Raw genomic sequence first — 25,571 nt, 5'->3', positions numbered from 1 at the left:
CGTCGTGGGGAGCCTCAGCAGCAGCATCCTGAGCCATAAAGGAGTAAATGAGTAGTTCTCACTTCGCTTCTGGGATTTCTGTATCACTTATGGTGGGAAATAAAATAGAGGAGTCACCAAAATAATCAATATGGCCTTACAGGACGTAACAAGCATGCCTGCCTTGTGGTTTAAAGCCAGGGCCAGGTCCTGGGCACGTTCGTTTGGCCATGATGTACGTGTTGCTACTTGCGGTGCTTTTCCATATATCATGTGCTGCTCTTTTATTGCAGACAAAATTGTTTGGTGTACAGAGTAGAGTGCCTCACCGAAGGCACTGTGCTTTAATAAAATCCCCTATATGTGACGTTCCAGGGTTTTGAGAAGGAGGAAGCAGGGGAAAATAATTGTATTTGCCCTGGACTTTGCCTTTTGACTTGAGTTACGTGTCTTTATTCCTTAAAATGTATCAGTGGCTTCCAATTCCTGCACTTAGAGTAGCTGAACAATTAATAACAGCATCTATATCAAAGCTTTGCTTGTTTACAAAGTCTCTCCTACAAATATTTAATAAACAGAGTAAGGAAATGTTTAACACCATATTATTTATGATATTTGGCCCAAAATAAGGTGTCCGTGCTGTCTGTTCGCGAGGTGTATGTACTGTGACAGATGAGGGCAGTTGCATTTGCTGGCCTATTTCCTCGACGGTTGCAGTGGGGTGTGCTGCTATCTTCAGCTATAATGGATGGTGTCTTGGTTCGTTAATGAATATCAACATTTTTTAGTGGTGATTCAGCTGACGAGATGACCTCAGCGGTGCCTTTTTAGAAAATGTAACTTCTTCAGCAGTTAATGTTCAAACTTGTGGTGTGTTTTCTGGCATTTCTTTAGGCCTCTTGTGGCAGACTTGTTGCTGTTACTGTAGCTGAGATGTTGTGTGCCCACAGCTCCAGTTGCATCGCGTCAATGTAATTAACTCTCATTATGCGTGCCTCATAAGTTCCATTCAGTTATCCGAGCTGTAATCAGCTGCAAAAGCAGTGGAGATACTGTGGTGTTCTGCAGCCACGCAGAAGAAACGCAGGAATGCGTAAACAGTGCTCTGGTTTGTGGTGGGCAGCGCTGGAGCTCGGCAGGCAGCACGGCAGCCTCCAGGACGAGGACGCCGAGAGTCTTGCAAAGAAGAAAAAGGTGTTGGTAAGCCACAAGAGTATTGGCCATGGCCACATGTAGAAGGAAACACGTAGGGAAATGCTTCACAGTAGAGGAACTGAAGGTACTGGATTGTTTTATATTAATTCTGTAGGTAGAGGTGCATCCATTGCTCCTACAGTGATCGCCGAAACAGCCCTCTCTTGAACCAGAAGTCAAAGTTGGCAGTTCAAGAGCTTTGTGTGCTGCCTGTAAGCGAGGTACTGATCTTGAAACTACGCTTTTCAGATCCCACCACCCTTCTCACCAGCGTTGCAAAGCCAGTGAGTTCTCCATGCCTACAATGTTTATCCAGGATGTGCGTGCCATCCTTTCTGATATTTCTGCCCCAGCACACGTCAGCAGTGAGTACTAGTGAGTATATATACAGAAAGAAGGAAAAAATGGCCTGGGAAACAGAGCAAAACTTTTAAGAAGTATATGTTTGTGTGCTTGCACACTAGAGATTAGCATACTTGAATGAAACGCTGAATAAAAATTAAAAGTTTTATTCTGTTATTTTATATCCCGTGCCTTGACTTTTTCTAGAAACTGTTTCCATTCTCTGAGGTAAGCCCACAATCTCTCTCCCTTTTCCTTTTAACGAGCTTTTAGTTATATTCTTCAAAGTAAGCTGAGTGTGCTGGTGGTTGTGAGAATTCCGAAGTGAAGTTTTAAGCAGTGGAGAATGAGGAAGGACAAATAATGTTCTGCTGAAGTGAAAGAACTAAATTTATTGAAAATTAATGTATTTATAATTGCATGAACATCGGGCATGTTGCAGATTCATTTCTGTGCGTTGTCGCACTCTTGACATGCATTTCTGCTGCAGTTTAACTCTTGAGGTGTTTGAAGGAATGTATTAAAACTGGGAAAACTCGACTCTCAGAGTTCTATGTTTTAAAATTGAATGTTTTTATGAAGGAAACATCATTTCTGCCTGTACAGAAAATATCTTACCTTAACATAGACAGACATTTAGTAAAAGAGTTATGTTTTTAGGCTCTGTGGAAGTTGTAGCAAGTCCTTTGAGTGCCAGTGTACAGCTTTGGACTTCTGTAAAAGTCCTTAATGAATTGAATAAGTGACAAAAGCTGTTTTTAAGACAGTTTTCCATATAGCTTTCTGTCCATTTTTAACTAAGCTTTGAAAAAATGTTATTTGTGCTTTTGAAGATGTTTTTATGCATCTCTGAAAATGGGAAACTAAAGTGAAAAGCAGTTTGTAAGGTAATGTTTATTATCAGATGGAGTACTTGTTACTCTGTGTGTTGCTTCCCCCTCTCACAGCCTACAGATTTCTCTTCTCCATCCCCAGCATTTTGATTAGTAATGTTTTAAAATTGTCACTCCGAAGAGCTAGTTATGGTTGGTGATGCTTTTCCTTCGTGTGGTGACTAAGTAATTTTTTTTCAACTTTGGAGTACGAGTACGACCAACTACTTTAAATGGTCTAGGTGATTTTGTTACAGATAGAATCGAGTAGTCAAATTACAATTCAGTGTATTCTCCCCATGTATGTGTGTGTGGGAGTTGTATACTGTCTAATGCCTTCCTTTTTAAAAATTATTTCCATATCTAATCTAGCGCAAGCTGCAGTCCTGCCTTAGAAAATGGTTCAGTGCTTCTTTGCTAGGCGTTCTTGTGATATTAATTTAACCTTTTAAATGAGCTTTGAGATTTGGCAGAGCTTAGTGTTCAGTGTCTCCTTCCTTCCTTTCTGTTGCTGGCTATTCCCAACGTAATGGGATCCTGAAGGCTCTCGGTAACTGGCCGATCTCACTTACGCTCTCCAGTATCTCTATAACCCTCCTCAACAGCATGATTTGGTTGGCAAAGTAGTCTGCTGCAGCATTTCCTCAGTAGCATTTAATATACAGATATGCACATTTATTTATTTTCAAATGTTTATACCGTATATATATAGCTGCTGATTTAATAACTCATTAAGTTTAAATAAATAATTAAAAACGGGCAAGTTTTAGAAGAGAGAAGCTTCCCGGTGCTGAGTGAATGCTGTGTGGTTGGATCTGTCAGAATAAACACGGCGCGACCTGAGGGGACTCAACAGGTCTTGGCTGAAGAGCATTTGGCTGTTGATTTAATAAATTCTTTTGGTATTTAATATTTTAGCTTATACATCTCTTCATTGCAGTCTGAGGATAAGCAACTTGGGTAGAACACTTATTTATGTTTGTTTATGCATTTCAGGACAGGTGTGCATACACCTTCTGCAGCCAGTACAGGTACAGGACTAGCAAAGTCATGTCCTGCTCTAACTGCTCTGGGTAAACAGCTTTTCTTTCCCAAATGCTTTCAATGAACCTCCTAAAATTAGTACCCACTCGTCAGTTCTGGGGCTTGTTGAGTTGGGTCCAGAGAGGAGAACTTCATCCTTGTTTTAGCCAGTGCTTGCAGCTTCCCCTTGCCATGGGACTGATGGAGGGACGAGTATTTATGAAGGAACATAGTAGTGTTGGCCATTTAAAATTCATGGTATTCTTCCAAAGCGAGTGTTTGCTTCTGTGTTGTAACATTTCCTATTCTTTTCTTACTCAGCTAAGATACTCTCTGGGATTAATCAAAGTTTTGATTCTAAGCAGATTGAGATATCTTGCTGGTTTTCAGCGGTTGGGTTGGCTCTAAAATGCATTTTGCCTGCATACAATTAGGCTCTTCAATGAAGTCCCCACTTTTGCTTCTCGTTTATGACAATAGCTGTTGTGAGCTTTCAAATTCCAAAGCAGTGGCAAAATACTGTCAGCACAGCGAAGTGAAAGATGAGGAACAAGAGTGACTGCGGTCAGAAAATCCACGAAGAAAGCATTGGGGGTAGTACAGTACCTACTTTGAAAGCAAGATGATAATAAAGCTCTTCTTCAGCTTGTAAAGCACATGGGGAGAAGAAACAAAGCTTTTGGAAACGTCTGACCTGGAGTTGTTTTATACTTTTGGTTTCTCTTCTTGCTAAGCCTGCTCTCCTCAGCCCATCAGAAGCGTGTGCATGGTGTTTTATGAGGAGCTTTAAATGGTGCCCTGAAAAAAAATCTTGTTGCTTCTAAAAACTTGGCAGGAATTTCTTTCTTGTGGTGCTGTTTTTATTAGGGGGATGCTATGTGCTTGGGCCACCAGACAGAGGGCTATTTATATCCAGCATGTGGAAGTGTCAAAGGAATTAATATGCTCCAGTTTCTCAGCATTCCTATAGAAGCAAAGGACAAAAATAGTAAATTCCGTGCTTTTGCCACTCCAGGTCGTTAAAGGTACAATCTCAAGCTTGCTGATTTTGGTGGGCTTTGGAGTATTGTATGACTGAGTTCTGGACGCTGATTAATTCAACTTCTCCACCATCATTAGAGGAGAAAGGTGTGAAGTCCCATCCTGGCTGCTGTGGGTGAGAAGAAGGCAGACGAGCTAGCTAGTAAGTCTCAGGAGGGACCGAAACTGGTTTAAAACTGAGCTGTCAGTGAAAGGGATGCTAACGTTTCCTTTACAGCCTGATGCTCCAGCTCACTTCTTTGATCTAGGTGAAAAATAAATCCTATGAGAGGTGAGTTTGGGACCTTTGGTGGACTCGAGCCCTTCACAAAATGCCCATTTAGTGGGAGTGCACGGCAGGTGAGAATTAAGTAGCAGAGATTTAGAGTACCCAAGAGACCAGGCGTTCCTTGAGGTTTGGCAGCTGTCCTTGAACAGCTGCTTTATAGACTTCCCATTTGAAGCCATTAATTTGATTATCTTTTTACACTCGTTTTCTGAAATCTCTCTTGCCTAACCATAGCTTTTTATGCCTGTCGCATCACTGAGCCAAACTGAAATAGTTTCAAGTAAATAAAAGCAATGTAGAAGTAAAACCAAATAGTTTACCTGTGAAAGCCTACCTTGGTTTTCATGTGAGCTTTGAAATGAATTTGGTATGCCAAAAATCCTCTGACAGAGATAGGAAAAATTAACCACTTCTTAAGTGACATTTATGTTTATGAGAAGAGCTTTAAGCTCTTGAGTGTTTTTTGGTTTTTGTTTTTAATAAATGGGCACTTTACAAATGCTTTCAGTTAATGGACTCCTTGTGCAGTTTTGAATACAGATATGCATGGTTTCAAAATAGTTTAGGCTTTAAAGCACCATTTACAGAGTCTGATTGTTCTGTAAGGATGCTCAGACACTCCGCCTAGGTCACTGATGGGTTCAGACCCGTAGTTTGGGTTACAGGCTTCCCTGCAGAGAGATGTGGTAGTGCTGGTGTTCGATTTTTTGCTCCCTTTGAGATTGGGAAACTGAGTTTGTTTCTTCTAGAACTTCACAAAATGCCAAACCGTTGTTTCGGTGCGGAGAGGGTTACTTCTGTGAAAGTTGGATGTTTTGCTCCTTTCTCCCAAACAAGAAATACAAAGGGACACTGAGATCTCCAGCCGTGGTGGGTGTCTGTGGTTGCTGCAGGGACACCACGTACATTCCTTCCCGTGGAATGCACTTGGCATGGCATTTCACAAAACGGGCTGCCAAACAGCTTCAGACAAGACCAGCTTATTTCCAGGGATGGCCATCCTGCAAGGCGACACGTCTTTCCTACAGCTGGAGAGAAGACCGTGCTTCTAGGGATCCCGGCAAGCAGGAGGATTGCCTGGCTGTGCGTGGTTCCTGGTGAGCAAACTGGAGGGATTTCTCTGCACAAGTACCAAGGATTGGTTTGGGTTTGTTAAATATTTCTGTAGTCACGTTGAAAATTGCAGGTAATTTGCAGTCTGCTTCTTATGCTAATACAATCCTGTTTGCAGGGGTGTTAGAGGGAAGCCTGTTGTTGGGTTTATTGGTCCTTGGGGTATCGACAAGCTGCAAAATAGTTTTCACAGATGGCAAAACAAACTCAGGTGTCTAAGGTAAGGGGGTGAATTTGGATGATCTACTTCTGTAACTCAGTGCAACCCAACAAGGAGCATAGGTTTTGTCACTTGCTGTAGTTGCAGAACAAATCTTACCAAAACACTTGGTAAGGAGTTGTATCTGACAAAGCCTGCCTGTTTTCCTGTTTGGGGAGGGAGAGTTGGTAATTATCTCCAGAAAGAAACCCCTTGGGTAGCATGAGGTGCTGACTGGGGCCTGTGATCACGGGGAGATTACAAACTAAGCTCCATGGTGTCAGTGAGGATCTGTAAGTGATACAATACTGTTTAATGTAAAAGTTTGTGATTTTTCTTTTTTTTTTTTTTACGGGACAGACTGCCTAAAAATGTGTCTGTCATGCACTCCATTTCTTCCTCGCTGGAAGCATCAGGTTTTAATTAAGGCAAGATCAAAACGATGTTTGGTTAGCCCCTTTCTGACGAGGGGCTAGGATTTTCAATATTACAAAAAATAGTTCAGCAAGAATAAAGTTACAGAAGCGAATTAGATACTCAAATTTAGACAAAAATATACTTACAGATTTGGCAGTGAAGCAGAGTATAAAAATAGATGTTTCTGGATACGTTTTACAGAATATGTTTAAGCCAAGAAAATTTCTTGATGACTGTGTGAATTGGGATGGTAGATGGTTATATATGGCCTCGAGTGTTCTTCAGACATCGAGAGAACAGCAGGACTGAAATAAAGTGTAATAAAATTCTTATCTGAGCCCGTTTTAGAGAGACATCCTATTTTACAAGTAGAAATAACTTTGAAATCTTCGTGCATCAAAGAGCTCGCTCTTTCAGATAGGTCTTGAGCATTAATGCTTCTGACAAAGTCTTCTTATGCATGTTCTGGGTTCAGAAGAAGATGGGTTCTCTGGATTTTTAAAGGATTGCCAAATGTTCTGGAGCTGGAGAAGCTGAATTTCTCAGGGTCTGCTGATATTAGTGGCACGCTGTTTTGAAATAGTCTTTTTTTTTTTTTTTTTTTTTCTCCTTTTCTTTACTGAGTTCCATTTCTATGGCAACAGATACACTGTAAGATGCTTGTAGAGAGGTACTTACAATTGCGAAGTAGTAATAACAGCATCTGAAGAAAAGATGGAGGTGGCTAAATTAAGCACTCCTTTCACTTTCTTGTGTTCACACAGTATGTTGCAGCCTTGTTTAAGGGGCAGCCCTTTGCTGCTGCGCTGCGTGGAAGTGTAGTTATTGCAATGTCACACATGGAAAAAAAACTCCATTTCCCAGTAACTAGCAGGTGACTTCCTCTGCTGCAGCAGTTCATTGGTGTCCAGTGTCCCTGAGAATATTTCATTTCAGAAGAAGCACAGCACAGCCTGTACAGGTGAGCCCACAGCCCGCTGGTAACCTTCCTGCGCTCCTGTGGCTTGGCAGGTAGCAGCTGTCCGGCCTCCAGCCTGCAAGCAGGAGCAGGGAACAAGCAGTGAACTCTGTGTTTTCAGCTTTGGTGGGTTTTCCTTCTCTGATTTAACCAAACTGTGTCATCAACAAGATCCTTTAAGCGTTCTGAAGTTCAATTGTGTATGGAATGACAAAGCCTGTCTGTTGGACCCCTCCTGCCCCTGAAAATTATTTTGATTCTTAGTTTCATTTGACATCCCCTCATTCCTGCACCCAGTTATGTTCTCTGAGCTGTGGAGTTGGGAATAATCTTGGTGAGACGGTGGGTAGCAGAGGACTGTAAGCCTCTGGAGCCAGTAGAAGAGCTACGAGACTGCAAATATAACTGCAGGGCTAAATATTTTAACTAGAGAACCAAAGCCACCTGGGGTCATTGTGCAGGAGGCTTGGCAGGGACATTGGTGTGCAGGTTGTGCTCGTAGCTAGCTAAAAAGTTTTCCAGGAAAATAATAATATTAATTTTTAAAAGCTCTGAAACCACGTTTTAATTTAGAATGCAAAAAAGTTAATATGAGACTATTGTAATCAGTTATGCCTGGCTCAAACTTCTAAGTCCTTTAAACTTTTAAGTCCTTGATACTACTGAGGCTTCTGACCACATTATCAAAAGATAATTGAATCCTTATTCATGTTGATGCTAATGCAGGCACACGTCAGATATGCTGTCGGTAACTCTGCTTTCTATCAGTGTATTGATTGTAATAACCTCTCTGCTTCCACTTGAATTTTTTTTTCTGAGCATGAGCTCGTGGCTTTCCTGCAGCACTGTAGAAGACAAAACCAAATAAAAATACCGTGGCTCTGTCACTGCTTTCTTCTTGACTCGCTAATTAATATTCTGATTGCTTGTTTTAAGTGATGGCTACCAATGGCATTTGTTGGTAATTTGAGTGAGAAATGAAGTCAAGGAGCAGCTTCGTGACAAAAGGATGCTTTACTCCTTGCAAGGTGTGCTGTGGGATTACACGGTTCTTTTTTCATAATCTTGCCTGTCATGAAAACAGTGAGTGAGCAGTACTAGACCAATGCAGCTGAGCTTCACCAAATGGATTGGATGCTCATGTACATTGCATTTATGTTATTTCCCCAAGCCATGTCAGTGACAGCTTTCAGCCTTGGATCCAGTATTGCTTTGCTATTTCAGAAACGTTGCGGGAGAGCTATTTGGCGGAGAAGATGGAATTTCATGACCACGTTACTCACCAATCTTCAGTCAACAATAAATACTTTTAAAGGGTTTGGGCTTGAGAATTATCACTCTTCATCCTTTGATGTACAATCCAGATGTCTACAGTAATAGCTGGCCTTCACTGATAAAGGCCAACATCCAACCCCATACGTGAAAGGCTGACTGTAGTCCATGGATAAGTCCAAGTAATAAATTTTGCCATAGAAACTTGGTCCTAGATACGTTGTCCTTTAGAGAGCAGAGCCTGTTTATTCATCTTTAAAACAAACCAGCAGTTGCCAGTCCTTTCTAAAATTTATCCGGTCTGCTTCATTGAGCAAACACAAGAAAAAGGCTTCTTTGTTAGGGACTGGCGTATTTAGTTTTGCTTATTGATTAAGTTGTTTCACGTTATCTCGAGAGAAAAATCTTCCAATTTTCTTAAACCGTTCATGTCGATGGAAAATCTTTGCCTTTTAAAGATTATTTGAGATGCTCTTTGTAAGATCTGACAGAAATGTTTGAAATGCTCGCGGGTTGATCGCAACTTGAAATAACAATTAAAAAACTGGGGTTACCAGTGGCTGGGTGATATTACTGTCTGAAAAGCGAAGCTTCTTGCTCTGTCTCTCAGGGTTTAATTCAAATCTTGGAATTGATTTGATTTCAGAAACTATTATGCCATTTCTTGAGCCTTCTCAGATCCCTTGTACTGGCTCACTCGGACAACGCCAAGACAGACACGTGAGAAGCTGCAGTGGAAAGGTTAGAAAGGCTATTGAACTCTTTTTGTCATCCCTTGGCTCCTTGAGGAATGGCTCTAGCTGGGCTTCTGCAGGAAGTGAAGCAGGTTCACGCTCCTGCATGTGATTCTTAGGATTCCTGTGTTGATAGCTTGCCATTTTCTAAGCAGGGCACAGGCACAGTGGTGTGTTTAAACTCCTACAGACGGCAACTTTTCAACAAAAGGAAACAGATTTTGCAGAATGAAGTATGGTTATGCACTAATAAAATACTTTAAAAATACTTTACCCTTTCACTTAAGCTTTTATCCTGCCTGAGCTTGCTCATGCTGGCTAAATAGGATGCTGCTGCTGCTGCACCTCAGCTCGCAGTGCGGTTGTGTGGTGTTCCTGCCTTGAGTAGTTTGGAGCAATATAACCAGAACTCAGGAAAAAAAAATCTTAGTTTTGATCTATGTCTGCTAAAGCTGTTTTAACAGAAGTGCCTGAAGTAAATGAACGTTATCCCTTTTCTGGTAAGCGCTGGGTCCAGTCACTTCTTCTCACGGGCTGCCTGTTCGTTTTGTTTCGGCGCTGCCTGGCTGAAGTCTAGCAGCTGAGAAGGTGCTTACGGGACTTCTGTCATTCCCTGCTGACCTCGGGGGTACGTGGGGTGGTGGTGCTCACACAGAAAGAGCAGGGGAGTGGCAAAGAAACAAGATCTTACACTGAGGCTAACTTCTGGGGGAGTCGTCTAGGCTGCCCCCAGCTGAGTGCTGGGATGTTTTGAGTGTTTCTGGTGTGTGATTGTAACAGCAGCATGTAATGCCAGCTGGATTAATAAGTAATCTTAGTATAAGGCAACCCTAAAGCTTTGGTTCAGGCTTGGCAAAGAAGAGAAATTCAGAGCTTTTCTTCATTCTGCTTGCTGATTTTTGCCTGTCTGCATTTGTGGCATTGCGAATTCATGCAGTATCTAACCTGCTTGCACTCAGCATAGGCACCGTGCGGCGCATGTTTCTTGTATTTCTCCTCACTTCTTCTGCTGATATTTAATCAGCAAAACATTACTTAAGCATGTGCCCTCTGCCTTTGGATGGGCTAGTTTCTGCTACTGGTTATGTAGCAAGACAGCAGCGCTGGCTCACTGTGCTAGAAGCAAAGCCACGACCGTCTGGCGTATCTGATGGCTCTTGGGTCAAACCCACTCAAATTGCAGCTGGGTTCCTCTCCCTGCACTTACCAGTCCCGTAATACATTGAGAGAAGTTTTGTGGCTTCGGAGGTGCAAGAGGATCCAAAATATTTATCTCCTTAATGAACAGTCACGAGTTCTTTGCGTGAGCAGCGTTGTGAAGTACGAGTACCTACGCGAGGTCGCTTTTGCTTCTGGTATTTGCAGGTGAGAGGCTGGTGGCTGCAGGCACCTACTGGCTCAGTCGAGCTCTCTGATTTTCACCACATCACTTGAACTCCCTCGTGGGCTGATTACCTGGCATCTGTTTTGTTTTGTTTTTCCTTGGAAGGGCGAGGGTGTTTGTTTGTTTCCATTTTCCTCTACCTGCCAGATTGTGTTAGAACAGCATTCCCAAAATGTCTTTGTTTCTAAGCCCTGGCTTGTACCGACGAGTGGCAATCTAGCATCTGTTGGGCTCCTGCCATCCCTGCTGTCTGAGGGAGGCAATTTTCCCTCCTCTGCTATTTGTCTTGGTTGGTTTGTTTTCAGACAGAGCAGCCCTACACCCTACAAAATACGGGGCTGAACGAGGTGCGTGTTAATGCTTGTCTGCAGCGTGCAGTGCATCGACCAAAGCCCGTTGGACCCGATGCCACTTGGGGTCACACCAGGTACACCAAGTCACACCGAGCCCTTCTTCCTACGTGCTCCTGTTTGACATTTTCTAAACCTGGATGATCTCGAGTGGCGCATGATATATGCCATTAACCGTGAGCGTTTCAGCAAGACTTGGAGACTCTGGAAAATATTTCCATGACCTTTCAGGAAATACCTGCCGTGATGTACATTGAGCTTTGTCTTTTTCTCTTCCATGCCCAATGCTAGGGTGCCTGCTGCTTCCAGAGTTGGATGTACATTAGGTGTCATCTCTGCATTTATCTAGTTCAGTTGTTAGCTCATGCTTTGGATCTCATTTTGAATGTTTTTCCCTTGCTTTGTAAGCCTGTACATTTCTTTACGTAAAGTTGCTTGAATTACGTCCTTCGTATGGAACTCTTTGTTCGATAAGTAACAAAATTTTGTTTGTGCAATATTAATTACACGCTTCCACCTCTATTTAAAAAAAAAATAAAAAGCAACAACAATAAAACATTCTGCTAATCTGTAACAGTGGAAGAAAAATAACTTGGGAATGAAAGTTTGTCTTGCTCAGTTCACTTTTTTACCAGATTTTTTTCCCCTCAAGCTGTCGTGCAGTTACTCCTGTGTCTTTTAAGTTGACTTTAGGCTCTCGACATGGCCATGACTATTTCATTACATGTTTGAAGAATTGCTTTGTTGAAAGTGGTGGAAGTCGTGGTTTCTAATAGCTTCTGGGTAATTATTTTATATAGCCTCAACTGACCTCATCATGTTTCTTAAACCAAACATTACTTAAGAGTCCTGCAGTTTGTTGTTCCTTTACTATTACATTGTCATTATTACATAGTAATACACGCAAATGTACGTCACACAGAGGTTTAAACCTAATAAATTTCCTTTTAGATGAGTGTGGCTTTTTCCTCTACCCTGTTCTGGTTCTGGCTGCTTGTAATGAGGCAATCCTTTCCTGGAGCTCCAGCTGTTCCCAGCTTGTGCTGCTCATCGAAAAACCCTGCTAGCAGAGGAAATGTGGTAAAGCCCTGTTTCTGTCTTGGCCAGGCTAGGTGCACAGGGAGGAAGAAAAGGTGAGGTTTCTGGAGGAATAATAATTCTGTTAGAAACCATAAACGTTCAGGAGACGGGCTTTGACTTTACAGCTACTTTGATGTGGTAAGTGTCTGTTTGCTATGCAGCGAGTATAGTGCTTAAAAACCAGGATGCTGCTGGTTTGTTTTAATCTTCTTATTGTAAACCCTCAAATTAAGATAGGGTCAGTCTTTCCATTCAGCGTAATCTGAGTCTGATTTGAGAAGATTTGAGAAAATTGTTGCTACCCACCCTTCTTACCATAGCGGAGGTAGAGTTGCCAAGGCGTGGTTAAGAAGAGTCTAACTACATCCAGAAAAGCTTGGTTACTGCTTTTGGCTGGTGTTGGTGTGCTCTGTCCTGAAGCACCGTGCCACTGGGACTGCCCAGGCACGCAGAGTGCACTACACCAAAACAAACGGCACGTTAACCTTCTGGCGTATCTGTTCCGCATTTTGTGGGTTAAAGGGAATAAGAAATAAATAAAGATGCACTTCTGATGTTACGTGGTCTCTTCCTAACCTGGTCTGTCAGTGGTCTGGGCTACCTTATGCTCTCCAGCATAGTTTTCAAAAACCAAGATGATATCGATGCAGCCATGCCTGCATTGCAGCATTTAGTCTCAGACCTGCTGTTAATCAGTACAGACTTCATTGATGCAACCTATTTGTAAGCTGAAATCTATGCAGATTTTGAACTCATTGAGTTCACAGCTTATAAAATAGCACAACTGGCTTTGCTGTAGCTCTTTGTCATTGATGCCCTGTGAAAGGCCAGCCATATGAGAAGTAAGCCTTTCACAAACCTTACAGCTGCCCTGGCAGTTCTAAAATTCCTGTTCCCTCAAAGAAAACTGTGGAGTCTTTGGAGCCATGGTGTTGTCCTCTTTGTGAGGGGGATGAGAACAAACAAAACTTCTTGGAAATCCTTCCTTTGCAAGAGTTTCATAGATCTTGAGTGAAGCCTCAGCTCAGGGATTCAGGCTGCCACGTAGATCCTGCAGTTGTCGTTGGCTTTTCCAAATGCAGTATGGAAACGATACACGGCCTGAGCACACGGGGTAGGTGAATAAACTTGTATATCGCTTGTATAAATGCTCATTAGCGTGCTACTTCTTGAAAAATTATCTGTGTGATGTAGTATCATTCTCCTATGAAACTCTGGGGACCCAATAAGACGGGGAAGTAGCGTAGGAATGCTAATGTGGAGGGGGTGGAAATGAACAGCAGCAGTGGCTCGCTCCAGAGCAGCTGGGATCTCCCCGTTTTGGACGAATAGCAATGAGCACTGTCACTTAGCCCTTGATCAGAATGGGTTGTGCTGCCATCATGAGGAAATTTATTACAAGTGGCTGCTTCTACAATGCCGTTCTCCTCCATTATTTAAACGGTTTTAAGACAAGACTGGTGAAGCTCCTTCAAGTTTCCTTGAGTATGCCTACAGAATTAAAAGCATAGCTTGGATAATTAAATTACTTTAAAAAAAAAAAAAATCTTTAAAAATATTTCAAGCACCAGGATTTGGAAAATACAGGGTAAAATGTAACAGTGAATCTGGGCAGCTCTGGTGGTTGGGTTGTTGGGTTTCTGCACTTCTGGTGATTATTTTATTTTTTTAAGATATCCAGTGAAGCCTGCAATATAGTTTTCTTCTGAAATTTAGAAGAAAAAAGCATAGGACACCTTCTGTAGCATTCTGGATCCATTATGCTGCTTTTAGCCTGCAAAGCAGAAGGAAAAATCATATAAAATAACCCATCATTTATGATGGGAAGCTTATGACGTATGTTTAATCTGAACAACCACTTGGAAGCTCCTGTAATGGGATTACAGTGTCTCTCTCTATGTTAGATGGCAAAATTTGTTGGAACAAAGATAAACTGGGAATGACTTTGTCTTTAGGAAGTTTTTCACAAAACTGACTCAGGAATAAATCAAAATTTCAAGTCTTGTGTAGGATCTTAGAGAGTAATAGCTTACAGGGCCTCTGGTATTCCCTCTGCAATTTCTCTATAGCACCAAATGTTTACCATGTGTGTGGGAAACGTTACCTTGGGTCTAAAGAAGTCCTTTGGCGGTTTTTTGTTTGTTTTTAAGTATTTCTAGAGCCATGAGCATTTTGAGTTGCTTGCATAATTTCTCTTTCTTTGCCAAAAGCAGAAAACTTAGGCAAGCTTTTCACGAGGCTTCATGTGGCTTCAGAGGCTTTCTCTCTGCAGAAAAGCAGTTCAGCTTGTTGGTGCTTCCTTCTTCTACATTCTTTTCTGGATGACATTGCCAAATTGGAAAACAGGTCCAAAAATCATCACGTGCATCTTAGCTGTGGTCTTGTTCTTTTCTCTTTAAGGGACATCAGTATCATGGATGCCATAGTTTAATGTTCCCTTCTATTAACTTATAAAGCATAAAAGCTGATGCAGTTGTATTGCTTTTTTCATCATCCTAGTTTGAAGACTAATCTATCTCCCTTTCCCCCTTTTTAAGTGAGAAAACCACTGAAGTGTAATAGAGCAGCCTTGAAGTACACTTGAGATTTTTAATTTCTTGGATTTAAATGCTGGGGGAAAAGAGTGCTCACTCGTTTGAGGCAGAAGTGGTCCTGCTCTGTGTGATTTCGGTAGTGTATTTATCAACCATTCCCTTTTAGAATTAAAAATTGACGTTAAAACAATGTGTACTTCTAGGTAAGGAGACGATTATGGTTTTTGAAGAATGGTAAAAATGCGAACATCTGGGCAAAACAGCTTTGTTTTTTGCAAATGCTCGAATATGATGAGCAGACTTGATGTGGCAAATGGATCCCAACTTCTGAAGGTGGCAGGGACAGAAGCAGCAGCAAAGAAATCATCATGGAGATGACAAGGGAGCAGAACAGAAACGAGTGAGTGACCAGGATGGGGAGGCTGTGACAGGGAGAGCTGGGAGCCTCTAGGGTGGGAAGTGGGTGCTTGAATATCTAAAATAAGCGAATAGGGCAATCTAAAAAATATCTCTTAGCAGGTGTATTCATGAAAAATTCCTATAGGCAATAAAATAAAATAAAATTCCTTGCAGTCAGGGCTTGCGGGAATTGATTTTTCTGATAGCTCAGTGTGGAGAAAGCATCTGTGGCATCTGCTGAGAAGTGGCTGGAAGGATGGGAAACCAGGATTTCAGCAGTCACATGTAGAAAGTCCTCCTCTTCCGCCTCGTGCAGTTTGTGGGAATGAACAATGTGGGAACCGGTGTCAGGTTGTGCAGGTAAGCAGTGAGACTTTCGTATGAAGTAGGAGAGCGAGAGCCTGTCAGCACCGTGCAGCCGAGGTAGAGCAGCTCCTTTCTGACATTGCTCTGAGCCCTTTGCATGCCTGTTTCTATTTTTAATGCGCCCCTAGGAAGGCCCGTCTGGGACGTGTTTGCTGATGGAACATTATGTAAATCTCACCTCAAAGCACAAATAAGGTACCGTTGACTAATTAACATGATGATTCCAGCTTAAAATAGCTCATACTAAGCAGAGAGCAGCATTAGCTTGTAAACTTCACGAGCACCTGCAGTGAAACGTAGAGTAATTAAAAACAAGTGTTGAGCTATGATGGACTGTGGCTTTCCCAAATCCCGTTGTCTGGTCGGTGTCAGTGCAGCCCCTTGCGTGGCCTTTACTCCTGGAACCGCTTCTTTGCATGGATTTGCAAATCTCATTTATTAGGTAAATCAGAAGTAATGGGAGTATTTCCAAACCTTGAAGTTTTTGATCCTGCGTTGACGAGGAAAATAAAAGGTTGGAGAAAAGTTTAATTTCTCACATGCGTATTTGGTGACCTGGAAGGGAAACAGAAGCCTTGCAGTTCCCCAGATTTTTATCGTTTCCCTTAAGAAAAAGAGCATGGTAGTTTTGCCTTGTGCTTTTTACATCGCATTTTATTGCAGTCAAAAGAACTTAATTTTAAAAAATAAACGGTACGTGAATATAGCAAATATATGCTTATGCTATAAAGACAGACCTCTTTCAATTTTCTATTGGAAAATTTTATCCTGTGCAGGCCCCTTGCCCGCTTCAGCTCCTAAACCTGGTAAGCACGGCGCACGTGAGAGAGAGAGAGGCTGTGCTCTGCACCTGCAGCGTAGCTACACTCACCCTGAACACAGCTCCTTCGCTGTGATGGGACTGGCAGAGAGCGTGGTGAGCCTCTTGGAGAAAGTGGGCTGCCGAATGTGTAATAGCACACAAATGACTTCTTTGAGAAAAAAGGCACAACTTTGCTGGCAGCTGGGTGTAGTAGGAAGAGCTTTAAGGCAAAGTTAATAGAAGCAGCGTGGCCTACTCCAATGAGCGTGAAACACTAGGTCATTATTTTAATGCCAGGTGTTGCTGAGACAGAAGAACTGGGCTACCAAGAGCAGTTCGGGTGAGTTTTTTGGTTGGTCTGTGAGGGTGTTTGTTCCAGAAGACTTAGGAGCAGGTTGAAGTGATCGGAGCAGTCCTGAAGGCAGCTTTAAAACAAAGCGTAACAACTCCTGATAATGTAGGTATTTAAAGTAGGAGTCAGCGGGACGTGTCAGGGCTCTTTCAACAAATTGAATACCTTGCAAAATTGAAGAGATTTTGGATTCGTGTCTGAGGAGAAATTTACAGATTCAACCCACCCATCGCCAAGTGCTCCTGTTTCAGAAGAACATGCACTGAAATCATGCCTGCAAGAACTGTTTCTGCTCTGCCTAGAGGAATTGATCTGAGGTGGGATATTTTCTTCAGAGATGGTATTTAATTTGGCTTTGCATAACAAGATGATTAATTTGTTCTAGATGGGATGAAACCCAGAAAGCAATCGTCTGCAAATGTAGTTTGGCAAAGCTGCTGGCATCACTGTGAGAGAAGTGTGAACGAGGCCTAACGTAACACATCCAAATAATGCAACTCTACTAAAACATCCACTGCCAGGGGTTGGCAACTATCTGGGGTATAGTATCTTGATTGTAGTTTGTTTGGTATTGAACTTAATTTCCTTTATCTTGAAGCAGAAAGCGGATCTCCAGCAGGGAGTGGTTCTACCAGCAGTGCAAAATCAACTACCATGAAACGCACGGATTTATGCTGAGCTGATCACGGTTTGTTTCTCTTAACCTACAGCACCAAGGCGCCTTTAGTCCGCTGTCTGCGTGCTGCTGGCCTGCTGGGGGCAGGCAGCGAGGGCAGTGAGGTGGGCAGCCTCTGCCCTGGGCTTCGTCCCTCCCCTTTCTTTCTTCCCTGGCAGTGGTAATGAATTTTTCAGCAAATGGGGAGAGAGGAGGCATGGTCCTTTTTAATGACCGTGCTTCACTTTTGAATCCTTTTGAATGCTGCTGCTTAATCATGAGCGTGGTTAATGGCTGACTGAAGCTGATGGTCTGTAAACACTGCTATGCAAAAATATTATCTTAGGTATGTGTTGGTGTTCAGCCCTTGCAAATAGCTTGTAGTGCTCTGTTTGAAACCCTCTGTTTTTTCCTGCGTTTTGTGTGCTGAATGCCTCAGATAACGCCTGGGGTTTGCACCGCTCTCTTGCGAGCCCTTTGGGCTTTTCCATGCTGTAACTTTAAAAGCACACTGTTGATTCAGTGCCACGTTTTCCAAAGTTTGTTTTGTGATTAGTTGTGATTAGAATACCTGCCTGGGAGCTGAGTGCTGCTATCTGAAATAGTTGGGGCGATGAGTGCTGGGCACTCCTGGCGCACGCTGCTAGCGCCCAGTCTCCCCCTGTGCTCACTTTCCACCCCGTGAAGGACCCCGACGCGAAGGGTAGGATCATTTCTCCAGCCTTGTGGACTTTGCCTTCAAATCCATGATTGCTTCTTATCAAAGTGAATAAATATTGTCATTATTTCAAAAAGTATAAGTAGATTTTATTAGGAGGGATGAAGATGGGAAGTATTTGTAATGCCTTCTGAAGTCATTAGGTTGCTCTAGCAGTCAGAAGCTGAGCTATGAATGAAATCAGGCCTTATCTCAGAAAATATCTAGCTCTTTCTGACAGTGGGAAGTCAGAGATGTTATTATTCAGGTTTGAGTCTACTTTTTGGCATTTTTATCCTTTTAGTTCTTAAGAAGGAAAATGAAGCTTTTTCGGTGAAGCATCCGAGGTTCCTGAGGTTTTGTAAGCACGAATCATTTCCCAGGCTTGAGGAGATGATCCAAACATAATCAATTATTTTATTTGTGTATGCACGTCAGCGTATGGCTTAAGGGACATCCTGGCTGTGTGCTTTATTTTTGCACAGAGCTGCATTTTGTGTCCTCGCCAAGCATATGCCTTTCTTCTTTTGCACACAGCCACCCAAGCTTGGAAGGTAGGTGCCTGCAGGTATTTCATTGTTTGGCTTTCCATAAATCCCAGTTCTCGCAGAGCTCTGGGCAGCCTATTCGGTCCTTAACAGCCTGACTGTGATTAAAATGTGGATTGTATGTTGTATGATTTCATGCTTAAGCTTAATTTCTTCCATTTCAAGGTAGTGTACGATAATGGAAACCAAAATAGCATAACTGAATTAAAAGGATTCCTTAGCATTATTTTTTTTTTTTCCTGAGATCAAAGTGACATGTGCCAAAGTTAAATAAATAAAATAAGTTCTGACGCCAGTACAGAATGGGGAGTTTAAACAGCTGAATGTTTAAAAAGATTAGTATGAATATTTGAGATTCAGAGGAGGGAGTAGCTTTATCTTGTTCAGTCTGTAGTGCCCAGTTGCCATTTAGAGGCACGTGAATTCACCTAGCAAATGAAAAAGTTAGGCTAAGCAAATGAAAATTCTTGAGTGTACCGAATAAATAAAAGTACAGTGAGGAGCACCACCTGCCTAATTAAGCAAATGAAATATTTCTACAAGGAGGCTGGGCTGACACAAGCTTGATTAAAACTTCTTGCACAGCATTTCTGTCTTCTAAGCGAAAGGCAGCTCCCTGCCTGTAGCAGTCCAGGTGTGCCTGTGGGGACGAGGGAGTAGAACCGAACGATGCGTTTGGTGTCTTTCTTTTTTTACTGCTCAGTTTGTAATGTTAAGACAATAGTTACAAACAAACACTTAACCTTGAACCGATTTAAATATGGAGTTCTCCATTTTTTTTTGTGGGTTTAGTGATGAATTTCCTAGCCATCCCGTGTCTGAGCTTGAAATTTTTTCATTCCGTAACGACCTTGAACTGATTTTAATATGCTGGAGTCAATACTAAAAATAGTTTATCGAGAATATTTCAGATGACTTGCAACAGTGATATTAACTGAATGCAAGCCAGCTCTGGCTTAGACGCCTTAATTAGGAGAGCTTATTTTGGAAGTGCTTTCATTTCTCACCCTGACCTCAGGAGTTTGTACACCCTACGGTCTCTTTCTACTCTTGCACTTTTGGGCCATGCCGAATTAAAGAAATTGCAGACTTTGAAGCGAAACACCATTTGTCTCCATAAGACTTCTCAGTGAGCTGGTATTTCATCCGAACGACTGTCAAGGCGTTAGCCACAGCTGATTTGTTGGTAAGAATTATGAATAGGTCATCCGTATAGCTATGAATTTACCGGGGCTGTTGCCATAAAATTCCTTGCAGATACAAAGGATGCTGTGTGACAGTTCTCTGGTTTACAGGACTTTGTCTGATTTACCCTGAAGCCCAAAGATAGACTCGGCCCGCCTTATTTGCAGTCCTGGGAGAGAGAGGCCCCGTAGATACCCTGCAGCTCCGTGCAGGGGTAGCAAAGCAACATTTGGATGCCATTAGGCAGGCATCTGTTTAGTGGGTATTAATGAGGGGTGTAGCTGTTGGAGAGACAAACTTACTGCGTTCGGGTAGCTCAAATAAATTAAAATTCATCTGGGTCATGGGAGAGGGAAACCAGGGGCTCTCTTCTAAATGACAAGTTATTTTAAAACCCGCTGTAATATCAGCGTTCTGGCTCCTACATATGTTCCTGGTGGCTCTATTTACTTAATCACTTCAGTGCAATTTGCATGCATCCGTACTCGATTAAATATTACATTTCCTGTTAGCTTTTATTAGAAATCTGTTCCTTTAAAGTTTCTTTCTGTCTCTTTTTTTTTTTTTTTTATTCAATTATTTTCCTTGTTTCTCTGTTCAGTGTTTTAGTGTCACCTGGAGGCAGGTTTTCATCTCGATCCAGTATAACTTATTTTTATGTAAGAATCCCATTTCAGGTGCTGGTTTATTTATTTATTTATGTATGTATGTGTATATAATAATGCCTTCAGAAATGGGTGGTTGTTATTTAGGAGAGTTATTTGCGATGTAGGAATCAGGAATTATTTTGTGCAGCACGAGAACGAAATTGGATTCTGTCATTCCCTTGGAACAGAAATGTGGGATACCTGCTGAATCTGCAGCACACAGGATTTATAGTCTTATGCCCAGAAAATGCAGTGCTCCCTCCCAGATGGTGTTTGAAGATGGTCAGTACCTACACGTCTTAAAAATCTTTGCCACCCGGAGCTTGCACAGATCGCTCAATTTTGGTGAAGTTCTGCCGGGAGCGGGCTGGGGCTCTGCTTTGCTTTGGGCCGCCCGAGGGGTCTTTGTTCATTTTTGTTTGCTTTATTTTGGGACTCTCTCCCCTTTTTCCGGGCAGCCACGGTGCTGGCTCAGATTCCCAGCCTTGCAGCGCCGAGAGCCCCGGCTTTCAGGGGTGTGAGTGCTGCAGCCTTCCCGTGCCAGGCTGCTGCGCCCGACCTGAGCTCCCGCGGCGCATTGCAGGCAGCATCCCCAGGGCTCGGTGCGCTGCGGTGCCGAGTCCTTCAGCCTCCTCCTCCCAAGGCCAGGCTGAACAGCCTGGGCTGAGGAAATGCTGTGTCACCGGTGCCTGCTGCTGCAGCTGCGAAGCCCCTGAACCCCTCTCGCTTTCCAGCAACGGCTGCAGGCTGTCTGTTCTGCTCTGCTGGCTGGTAACCAGCAAGGCTGCGTGGCCAGGCGGTGTTGAATGAATTCCTCCCATTTCAGATGCTGCTTCGAGGCCCTCTTCAGCCCTGCTTTGTGGGATTCCTCCTCCTTCTCCTCTGGTCGTGGAGAGGAGCGCCTTGGCAGCCCGCCTGCTCCTTAGGGACGTGGCTTTAGTGAGGCTGGGGGTACGGCCAGACGATCTGGGATCTTTTCCAGCCTCACTGATGCTGTGCTCCTCAGCAGTGAGTGAGTGGTGCAGGGGCAGCTGAAAGCTGAGCCCTGTTCCAGGCTCTCAAATCTAGAAAACGAAGTTTGGGAACGCGTTTTTCCCTCTTTAAACTGTGTGAAAGGAATAAAAAAAGTGGGCATTTTGCCCCTGAGAGGCTTCATTATCAGCATCCTTTCCTTTCCCTGCTGGTGCTGGGCTCCTCCTCTGCTGCTGGCTGGGGGGAGCGAAGACGGGCTCATGGGGATAGGTGATGGGGGGCTGCGTGCTGTCTGGGGACTCCTCAAACCCGTGTGTTGTTTCTGTGCTAGTATTTGCTCGCAGGCAGTGGAGTGTTCATCTCGTGCCAAGGAAGGAGTAAACTTCTCATTTTTTTAGTACTTTTTCATCTGATCTCTAGGCTTTCAATGGCTAACATGGGGCCAGCTGCGAATCTAAGGCTCCTTCTAAAGGAGATTTCACTTATTTTTATGTCAAATATGTCATCTCTTGGAGAGATGCCAAGGTTGTGTTCCAGTTTGAGAAAGCGGCTTTACACTCGATGCTTCCTTCTAAAAATAAACAACAAATGGACAAGCTTGAGAAACTAAGAGGAGATCCTTGCTTTCCTTACGAATTTTGCCTCTTGAGTCAGTTCTGCATCGCGCTCACTGGGCATACTCAGGGAACAGCAGCACACGGACAGGGAGGGTATGGAGAAATCAAGGGGAACCTCCTATTCCTTTGCGAAGACCACAAAGTAGCTGTTCAGTCAGCTGTTGCTTGCTCTCTGACCTCTGGATGTTGGCGTAAAGATGTTGCTGGGAGCGAGGCAAAGCTTCTGGAGGCTGAGGACGGGTAGCCGGCATCCGTCTGCTTGCTGGCCAAAGGGACTGTCGAGCTGAATAAGCTTGCAAATAGGTTTCTGGGGCTAACGGGAGACAGCATGATGGAAATGGTCCATGGGGGCTGCAGGGATGGAAAGCTACTGAAAGGTAAGCTCCTTGTTTTTCATGGCATGACCTGCCCGAAAGCAGCAAGAAGCCTGCCTGTTCTGCACCTCCTCGTGCGGCAGGGATCCCCTCAGTGCTCTGAGGAAACCGGGCTGAAAATACCTTGAGTTGAGTTATTTCAACAAGAAGTTCGGAGTCCAGAGCTGCGTTACCATCGAACCCACTGGTCTGCCTCAGGAAGAAGAGAAAGCCATGTTTCTGGATGAGTTTGGGGTTTTTGGCCATAGTGTCCTTCATCAGACCTGAATTTACTGCTCTTCTGCAGGGTTGTTGAATGTTCCCCTATCACTGTGCTTTGTACAGAAAGGGAAAAAAAATAATCCGTTCTGTCTTTTAAGTACCATTCGTTATATCAGATATCTTTGTAATATTTTCTTTGTAAGGGTTTTTCTAATTTCAAACTCTGTGTAAGGGTTTTTTCCTACATTTCCTTTAATATTTTTTTCATCTATTTTAGTGTCTGTAATATATTTCTTATCAGATGGGGAAAATATGGAGTAAAACAGTTTGTCCGGGGGTAAATTAGTGATTTATGGTATTGACGTTGCAGTAATTTCTGCATGACACTTCATTCAGCTTTTTCACGAATCTGACCATTTTATATGCCTTTTGATATATCGCCACATAACTGCGTGCAGCGTGTCGAGGTTTGATGAAGCTTCTGATCAAGATTTTATGAAGTTAATTTAGATTCCCGTAATGAGGTTAGTTTCAGTTTCTCCTTCAATCTGCCTTTTCAAATTGCAATAATTTGGTCGCTTTACCAAGGATGGCACTTGTCTGAAGCACCAGAAACCAGTCTTGACCTTTTGAATGTGGTTTTCTTTTTTTTCCTTATATTTTTTTAATCGAGCACTTACTCTCCTCAGTTCTTGCACTGCTCCCAGCTGTAACCCAGCTGCAGGTGCCAAGAAGCCAAAGGGGCAGCTGCTAATTGTGGGTGTCACTCTCCGGAGGTTTTCCCTGTGGTCTTCACCAGTTTTTCTCCCCTCCCCTCCCTGCTCCCTCTTGTGCCACACGTTCCCTTCCCGTTTCCCAACCGCCAGCTGCTGTGTGATGCTTACCAATGGGATCTGCTCCTGGAAATTCAGTTTTGCCTGCCTATTTGCCTCAAGTATTGCCATGTTTAAATGCTACTTAATGCTGTCCACCGGCTTAAAAACTCAGTAGGTTCTACTGCGTTTTAAAATGTAAATGGCTTTTCTATTGAACTAGAAATCTCAGCCCAAAAACACTTCTGTTGTGTCGGAGCTAGGAGGAGGGGACGAAAAGAAACCTCTGTTCCCAAGATTCCCACGCATCTTTTCCCTCAAACACAACAGCTGTATTATCCCTTCATAACACTTTAATCAAGGGATTTCAGTACTTAATTACAAAAAAATGCAGCCTCCCATCATTCCTCTGCTGTCAGCGAGGATTTTCCTCATTGTGTGGCCCAGCCAGGCATTCGGTGGCACCGTGACTCCTGCAGGGTGGCGTAGCAGGTCGGGGGCACGTCCTTCTTCAGGAGCTGGCTTGATGTTACCCTGCTGGTCGGCTGGCAAAGCAAACGGACACCCCCTGAAATCCTGCTTGGGGCTACCAAAAGCTATTCTGAGATGAGGAATTTTGGCTGGCCGCATTAATGCTGGCATTATTGCTGCTAAGCAGGCACCGAATGAGTGGAGGAGAGAGAAACCGAAGCGCTTCGGGATGGGGCAGCTGGCGGCAGCCTTGCACAGGGCTGCAGCAGGACGTCTTGGTGGCAGTGGTTTGGATTCGTCCTCCCGGGGAAGAAGTTTTCAGAAGGAGGTTTCCAGTTTCCAGAGGGCCTGTTTGTAAAAGCCCAGCTGATATCATGCTGTCCTTTGTGCTCGACTTGCTTCTCCTAGCTTTTTCCTTGCAGTCAGGTGAGGCATAAAAACTTCTGCAAAATGACGTGCCCGGCAGCCGGTTTGTTTTTCCAAACAGATCAGGTAGGCTAACCAAAAGCTGCTTCTCCGGGCAAACCTTGCTCCGTTTGTGTCATTCTGGCATTTTGACTGGACCTGAGGAATCGCTGCCTTCCGCAGTGACCTGTGGTGTCTGAACTTTCTCATCTTGTGTTTCTCGTGCAGAATGGCTCGTCGTTCCCGTGTGGTGGCTGGCGGCAGGTCAGTCGCTTGCTTGAGCTCTGTGTGTGAGCGTGCAGGGCTGTTTAATCGGCATTCCCAGCTCCTCGAGGCTCAAGGCCTTGTTCTGCAGCCTTTGATTGTTGTTGCTGTCTTTCCCCTCCTGTTTTATTGCTATGTGAAACGCAAATACTGTGTTAAAAGAGCAGAGTGCCCTTTTTTACACCTTGACAAATACTGGTTAGCAATGGAAAGCATCGCAGTGCTGTTCAAACCCTATGAAAATAGCAGGGTTACACGAAACAAGAAACTGAATGTTTCACTGAGATCAGACTTACTTTAAAATTTCAGGCACATTTAGGGTAGGAGAACCAGCTCCCATTCCTCTGTGCCAGATTGTAGAAGTTACCTAGAACGGCGACAAATTTTTGCGCCGTTTTCCTAACAACTGAGATATTTATTGGAAACTTGGAACAAACCAAGGGAAACCGGTTCGGGTTGAGAATGTAAATAACGCGTCGTGGTGAGGATGTATTAAATGCCCCTTTTTAATGTTCTCCCGTGCACTTAGCACAGATAACAAAACAGATTTTAAACCCATCCTGTATAATGTGTTGCCAGAAGTTAGCAAGCCTTCCTGTGAGGGCAGTGCATGCCTGCTCTGCTCCAGGAGCTGTGCATGTAGGTGATCATTTAATTCGGAGCTGTGCAGGTAGGGGATCATTTAATTCTATTTGGCATTCGCCATGCACTGGGCTGCTGTGGCTCCTCACACATCTTCCTGCTTGTTAATTGTCTTGGCCCTTCCTGAGGAAGTCATGCACAAAATCAACTTTCATGTCCCTTAGTGCTGTATATCAAAAGAAATCTTGCTTTTGATTTTTTTTTTTTTTTAATTTGAACTGTGGTAAAACAGTGGAGAAACACATGCACAGAATTTAATTTCTGTATTCGGTAGCTTAAGTAACGCGGCTCAAGATCCCAGCTCCCATCCTTCCCGTGGTCGAGGGGCTCGTGGGATCGTCCTTTATTAGCAGGGGGCCGCTCAGTGTGATTTTCCTGACTCCTGTGAAGTGCAGAAACGCA

At 43.4% G+C, this 25,571-nt stretch overlaps 1 protein-coding gene across 7 annotated transcripts in view; it reads left to right on the top strand.

The window, feature by feature from the left end:
• Positions 1 to 25,571, top strand: part of PLEKHA7 (pleckstrin homology domain containing A7) — a 136,056-nt gene that overhangs the window by 17,504 nt on the left and 92,981 nt on the right. For 2 of the 7 annotated variants that reach the window (XM_084521890.1, XM_084521900.1), the window contains exon 1: positions 19,603 to 19,765. The exons of the other annotated variants lie outside the window; for them this stretch is intronic. The gene's annotated coding sequence lies outside the window, so the exon portion shown is untranslated. Of the gene's footprint in view, positions 1 to 19,602; positions 19,766 to 25,571 lie in introns of those variants that run through there. 7 annotated transcript variants of the gene reach the window in all.

Source organism: Aythya ferina (assembly GCF_964211825.1).
Source record: "Aythya ferina genome assembly, chromosome: 5".
NCBI lineage: Eukaryota > Metazoa > Chordata > Aves > Anseriformes > Anatidae > Aythya > Aythya ferina.
This window is presented reverse-complemented; position numbering and strand designations above follow the sequence as displayed.